The sequence below is a fragment of the Procambarus clarkii genome, chromosome 4, assembly GCF_040958095.1.
Source record: "Procambarus clarkii isolate CNS0578487 chromosome 4, FALCON_Pclarkii_2.0, whole genome shotgun sequence".
Classification (NCBI taxonomy): Eukaryota; Metazoa; Arthropoda; class Malacostraca; order Decapoda; family Cambaridae; genus Procambarus; species Procambarus clarkii.
Window position 1 is genome coordinate 57,520,796 of NC_091153.1, and position 7,500 is coordinate 57,528,295.

Below are 7,500 nucleotides of genomic sequence, written 5' to 3' on the forward strand. Positions count from 1 at the left end.
TCAACCCCCAGGTCTTTCTCTCTCTCTCTGACTCTTGAAGTATTTCATCTCCCAAATGATACCTTGTATCTCGTCTCCTGCTTCCTACCCCTATCTTCATTACATTACATTTGCTTGGGTTAAACTCTAACAGCCATTTGTTCGACCATTCCTGTAGCTTGTCCAGGTCTTCTTGAAGCCTCAAGCTTTCCTCCTCTGTCTTAACCCTTCTCATAATTTTGGCGTCGTCAGCAAACATTGAGAGGAATGAGTCTATACCCTCTGGGAGATCATTTACGTATATCACAAACAGGATAGGTCCAAGTACAGAGCCCTGTGGGACTCCACTGGTGACTTCACGCCTTTCTGAGGTCTCACCCCTCACTGTAACTCTCTGCTTCCTATTGCTTAGGTACTCCCTTATCCACTGGAGCGCCCTACCAGTTACTCCTGCCTGTTTCTCCAGCTTATGCATCAACCTTTTATAGGTTACTGTGTCAAAGGCTTTCCGACAGTCCAAAAAAATGCAGTCCGCCCATCCTTCTCTTTCTTGCTTAATCTTTGTCACCTGATCGTAGAATTCTATCAAGCCTGTAAGGCAAGATTTACCCTCCCTGAACCCATGTTGATGGGTTGTCACGAAGTCTCTTCTCTCCAGATGTGTTACTAGGTTTTTTCTCACAATCTTCTCCATCACCTTGCATGGTATACAAGTTAAGGACACTGGCCTGTAGTTCAGTGCCTCTTGTCTGTCACCCTTTTTGTATATTGGTACTACATTAGCAGTCTTCCATATTTCTGGTAGGTCTTCCGTTTCCAGTGACCTACTATACACTATGGAGAGTGGCAAGCAAAGTGCTCCTGCACATTCTTTCAATACCCATGGTGAGATTCCGTCCGGCCCAACAGCTTTTCCCACATCCAGCTCCAATAGGTGCTTCTTGACCTAATCTTTTGTAATTTCGAACCTATCCAAGGTCAACTGGTTTGCTGCAACCTCTCCTAGCGCCGTGACATCTCCCTGTTCTATTATAAAGACCTCCTGGAACCTTTTGTTGAGTTCTTCACACAACTCTTTGTCATTCTGTGTGTACCTGTCCTCGCCCACCCTAAGTTCCATCACCTGTTCCTTCACTGTTGTCTTCCTCCTGATGTGACTGTGTAGTAGCTTTGATTCGGTTTTGGCTTTATTAGCTATATAATTTTCATACCTTTTCTCAGCTGCTCTTCTCACACGAACATACTCGTTCCTGGTTCTCTGGTATCTCTCTCTACTTTCTGGTGTTCTGTTATTACGGAAGTTCCTCCATGCCATTTTGTTCAGCTCCTTTGCTTTCATACATTCCTTATTAAACCACGGATTCTTCCTTTGCTTCTCTGCTTTTTTCCTGTCGGGCTGGGACAAACCTGCTTACAGCCTCCTGACATTTTTGGGTGACATAGTCCATCATGTCTTGTACGGACTTGGTTCCGAGTTCTGTGTCCCAATGTATATCCCATAGGAATTTATTCATCTCCTCATAGTTTCCCTTTCGGTACGCCAGCCCTTTGTTTCCCAGTTCTTTTTTGGGGGTGATAATTCCTAGCTCAACCAGGTACTCAAGGCTCAATACACTATGATCACTCATTCACAAGGGGGCTCCAAACTTAACTTCCCTTATATCCGACTCATTTAGGGTAAATATCAGATCAAGCAAGGCTGGTTCATCCCCTCCTCTCATTCTTGTCGGTCCCTTAACGTGTTGACTTAAAAATTTTCTTGTTGCCACATCCAGCAGCTTAACTCTCCATGTGTCTGGGCCTCCATGTGGGTCTCTGTTCCCTCAATCTATCTTCCCATGGTTGAAGTCTCTCATGATTAGTAGTCTGGATCCGTTGCTGCTAGCCACAGAAGCTGCTCTCTCTATTATATTGATGGTGGCCAAGTTGTTTCTATTATATTCCTGTCTGGGTCTTCTGTCATTCGGTGGGGGGTTATATATGACTACTACTATAATTTTCTGTCCTCTAGGTGCTATGGTGCCTGATATGTAGTCACTGAAACCTTCACAGTTCTGAATTACCACCTGTTCGAAACTCCAACCTTCTCTTAGTAGCAAAGATACACCATCTCCTCCTCTTCCTTCTCTCTCTTTCCTCACTACATAGTAGCCCTGTGGAAACACTGCGTTTGTTATGATTTTCGTTAGCTTTGTTTCTGTGAGTGCTATTATGTCTGGGTTTTCTTCCAGTGCCCATTCTCCGAGTTCACTTGTTTTATTTGTAATCCCATCTATGTTAGTGTACATCGCCTTGAAGCTCACTTTCTTCTGTTAATTTTCTTGTTCCTTTCTTGGCGAGCATTCTGCTGGTGTGGGAAGCTGTTCCGTGGGTGAGAAGATCTGTGAGGTGGTTTGCAGGATCTCAGAGGATTTTGGGGTTGGGGGTGGAGGTTTAAGGGAAGGGGGGACAGGTAGGGTGTGGGTTAAGGAGATAGGGGGGACATGGCAGATATGGGATGAAGGGGGAGGGGGACAGGTGTGTGTGTGTGTGTGTGTGTGTGTGTGTGTGTGTGTGCGTGCGTGTGTGTGTGTGTGTGTGTGTGTGTGTGTGTGTGTGTACTCACCTCTTTGTACTCACGTTTTGTGCTTGCAGGGGTTGAGCTTTGGCTCTTTGGTCCAGCCTCTCAACTGTCAATCAACTGGTGTACAGAGTCCTGAGCCTACTGGGCTCTATTATATCTACATTTAAAGCTGTGTATGGAGTCAGACTCCACCACATCACTGCCTGATGCATTCCATCCATTAACTACTCTGTCACTGAAAAAGTTCCTTCTAACGTCCTTGTGGCTCATTTGGGTACTCAGTTTCCACCTGTGTCGCCTTGTTCACGTACCACCAATGTTGAATAGTTTATCCTTGGTTATCCGGTCGATTCCCATGAGGATTTTTTAGGTTGTGATCATGTCTCCACTACTCCTCTGTCTTCCATTGTCGTAAGGTGCATTTCCCGCAGCCTTTCCTCATAACTCATGCCTCTTAGTTCTGGGACTAGTCTAGTGGCATAACTTTGAACTTTTTCCAGCTTAGTCTTGTTGTCGGAAAATCCGACAGCATTTAATATATCATACAGACAGATAATAATTGCTGCTGTATTTCCAACAAGTTACCCATAGAAAACATAACTTGTAGTGGAATTACCGTCTATAGAAAACGGGATATCATCACCACATACTATTATAAATTCACCAGCTATTCTGCTGGGAATTATTCTTAAATACATTAGTCTTTGGACTTTACCATCATAAAAACATTCATATAAATTAACTTAATTATCAATATTGAAGTAGAGTAAATGTGACCCTTCTATCACTTTCTGTCATCTGGACAATGTAAGCCAGGCATCAGGAGTGAGGAAGGAGGGGCAGCCATTGTTTATACTGAGACCAGAGGCGCAGGGAGCAATTCGGCTCCTGTTAATTTTACTTGGATGAAGTGTTATGGAAACCAAAGGTGTACCATTATCACACGCTGTCAACAAATTCAAGTTAAGTGTTCTACCGAAACCCATTTATCTATCATTAGTGGCCATTAATGTCATTGGGTAGGGTGGACCGGTTAGAGCACGAGATCGCCTCATACTAAAGGTAATTAAGCCAGGTCTTTAAGGTTCCATGTACAGTGTTTTCTCTGATATAGTTGTCATATATAGGATTCTGGCTTCACAGCTAGCGCCCTTTTGACAGGTCAAGACGAGGAAGCATGCTTTGTGCATCAGTTACCAGGGTGATGGAAGCTACCTTAAAGAGGGAAAATGTGGTGTCTACATCCTGGTTATACCTGGTGGACTAAGGCCTGCTGTACAAATAAGATAAGGAACCTCTTCAATGTATGTAGTCTAATACTGTAGTTTGATTGGCTGCATATATATAAATTAAATTAATATAAACCCCCCTAATGTGTAGAGGATCGATTTGTGAGATTATGAGATTATTGCAGAAATACAGTCCACTTAACATCATACAAATTGCTATCGAAGTATATAAATTAACGTAAATATAAATTCTATAGAAATTCATATAAATTAAATAAATATAAATTGCACAGGTCGGTTCCCACAATATTCGGTCCTTTGAACCCACATTTGGTCATCTTAGTACCGGATGAACCAGTTAACCAGTGGATTCATTACATATACTAGTGCAGTGTGATTTAAACAAAGCCAGCAGTCAATGACGGCGGCGTTGACTCGTGCGAGTTCACGAGCCCCGCTCAGTTCAGATCAGCCTTAGTCAGCGGTTTCATGCTCACCCACAGATATTTGGTGGCGTGTTATTCTGTGAAATGACAGCGCTAATATTGAAGCCAGCCAAATTAGTGGCTGTGTCGCGAGATTGTTCACGGATTTCGTGGTGTTAAATTTCGCGAGAGATTATCCACGAATTTCGTGGAGTTTATTTCGCGAGGTCACTAATAATATTTAATACTTCTTGATAATATTAGAAGTTCATAGAGGCTAATTAAGAGGCTATTATCAATAATTGTGTATATTATTTCTCCAAAATAGAGAATTATTTAATATATATTGCACTAGTGATCACAGTATAATATTTACTAATTGCCAACCCACAACAGGGTAGGATATTTACCAATGACTAGTTGAACTATTATTGCTCATCCTAGTCCCATTATTACCATAGTCAGTTGTACTATATTCAACAACCTAACACCATTAATGAATGGTCCAGACCCTATTTTGGGTGTAATTTTTATCAACTCGAGTTGAGTTGTATATATAATAATTTACTTATGATCATTACACCTTTGAGTGATTAATTAGTGTCTCTACCATCCTAGGGTGATATAGAAGAGCTAACCTAAAGGTACTTCCAGTGACACTGGTTTATCACTCAAATCATTAGTGTGTATGATTGTATATATATAATGTGTATTAATTTTAAGTGCTAACCTCTAGTAGAGGTAGGATTATTGCCTAGTGAGTGCAGAATTTGACCCTAGGCTACCATCAGTGCTTGTTCAGTATTATGAGCAGCCCAAGTACAAGCCCCACAAGGCTTCACCAACTAGCCAGTATGAATAATGCAGGGAGAATGAAAAGAACACTTGCAGGTCTTAAAGGCCACTTAACAAGACAGATCAAGAAATGTGAAGATTTGTCACAACAATCTCAAGTTGATTATGCTGACCTGGAAAGCTATTATCAAGCAGCTGCAGGTAAATTTGAGCAAATCAAATGCCAAATAGCAACTTATGTGGCTGAACTTGCCAACACCAATTTATCAGAAACAGAAATAGACGACATTATGGTTGATCTTGCGAATTATGAAGATCACACTCAGGCCACATTACAGCCTTACGTCAAATTAATTGCCCAGAACAAGGCAACAACAACAGCAACAACAACAACAGTTGCATCTAATACGAGTCAAGCAGAAGCTCGACTCCCTCCAATTAATTTACCCACTTTCTCAGGAAAAGATGAGGAAGATTGGGACAAATTTTGGAACAAATTCGTTGACCTTGTAGACTCAAAACAATCTTTACCAAAGAGTAGTAAATTCTCTTATTTGCAAGGCCAATTATCAGGTGAGGCTAAAACAGTAGTATCCCATCTGAGATTAACTAATGACGGCTATGATCTGGCAGTAAAACTCCTCAAGGATAATTATGCTGATCCAGAAGTAAGAACATCACATTTAGTTCATGAGCTGTTGCATTTACCCCCACCGGAGGCTTCAGCTGATTCACTCCAAGTCTTCAAGCTGGAGATAGAATCATTGATCAATGCCCTCAGCCTGACAGCAGATACAAACGGGGCTGAGTGGGTCTTGAAAATAATTGTCCAGGAGAAAATACCTAGGGACATATTGAGACAAATGAGTGCTCATTACAATAAAAGTATCTTATCCATGAATGAAATATCTGAAGGTTTAAAGTCAGTAGTTCATCAATTACGAACACATGACAAATTAAAACCACCAAGTAAACCCTCAGAAACCAATAATAGTAAACCACAGAGTACCAAAGGTACTCCAAATCAATCTAGACAATATAATTCAACACCAAAGTGGAACAATAGCAGTGTGGGCGTATATGTAGTGGGACCCTCCAAGCCTATAGTTAATGTGTCACCCAAGAACGTGACACCAAAGGGTACTGGAAGCTATGGAACATGTTTGTTCTGCAATGAGAAATATTCAATGTACCACTGCCCTAATTTTCCTGATAGTGACGGCTGTGTTGAGCGACTCAAAGATTTGCAACATTGCACGAGGTGCCTCAGGAAACATAACATCAACGACTGTGATACCCAATTACACACCTGAAATAGGTGTAACAAAGGTCAGCACCATGCAGCATTGTGCAGAGACACCAAAACATCGTCTCCAAACCCCAAGGTGGAAGATAGCATTCCCACCACAGTACAGTACTGCAAGGTGCAACAAACAAAGAGTGCCCAATCGGCAAAGTCTAAAGGTAATACGACTTTGCCTACTGCCCAAATTACCATCCTGAATAAGCGGGCCAAGGTCCATACCCGTGGGTTGTTTGACCAAGGATCCCAGAGAACATATGTCACTAAAAGATTGGCAGATGAACTACAATTAAGGCCTGTAGCCCAGATGTCATTCAAAATCTCAGGGTTTGTAACAGATGCTGGACCTCAAGTCTACCAGGTGGTACAACCATCAGTACGTTTAGGCAGGTACGTCTGTCGAGTACAAGCCATTGTGGTGGACAAAATACCAGTAGACCTACAAGTTCAAGGTCTGAGAGCAACAGTCAAATTCCTGAGAAATAGAGGAATAAAATTGGCAGATAATATTAAGTCTGATCACCTCACCGACTTCGGTCTCCTTGTAGGGACAGACTATTGTCATCGATTCATCGGTAGCCCTACTAAATATCAGGGCATAACCATGTTAAACTCTGCAGGAGGTAAATTACTCTCAGGCCCAGTATCAAGCCTGAGGAGACCTATGCCTGCAGATAAACAATACCAATAGAAATCTAAATTTGTCAGCTGATTATATTTCTCCAGTAGCATTATACTAAGGAGATTACAGCTGACTATACCAACAGAGGTTGATGTTAGTATCATCATTTAAAGATGAAGATGAGTTCATGAGGCTTCAGTGGCAAATCAGTGAACAGTAGCCTAAAACAGCTACAAGTCACTGTGACCAATGTCACTGAACACACTACAGTCTCAGAACCATACTTTGCTTTAATGATGAGCTATTCAATCCTCTGAATCAATTAACTGAATTAAACCCCAATAAATCTGATGACTGATTTGATACATTTATTATTTAATCAAGATGAATTCCATGGGCCTCAGTGTTTATATATCAGTGACCAGTTACCTGAATAAACTTCAAGTTATATCTAATGTCACTGATCTCACTGCAGTCCCTGAATCATACTTGACTGTAGTACTTGATCACATTCAGTCTTCTGGGTTAAATAATATGTAATTAGGCTTGAATATTAGCCTTTCAAGAGTTGACAGGGAAATGAA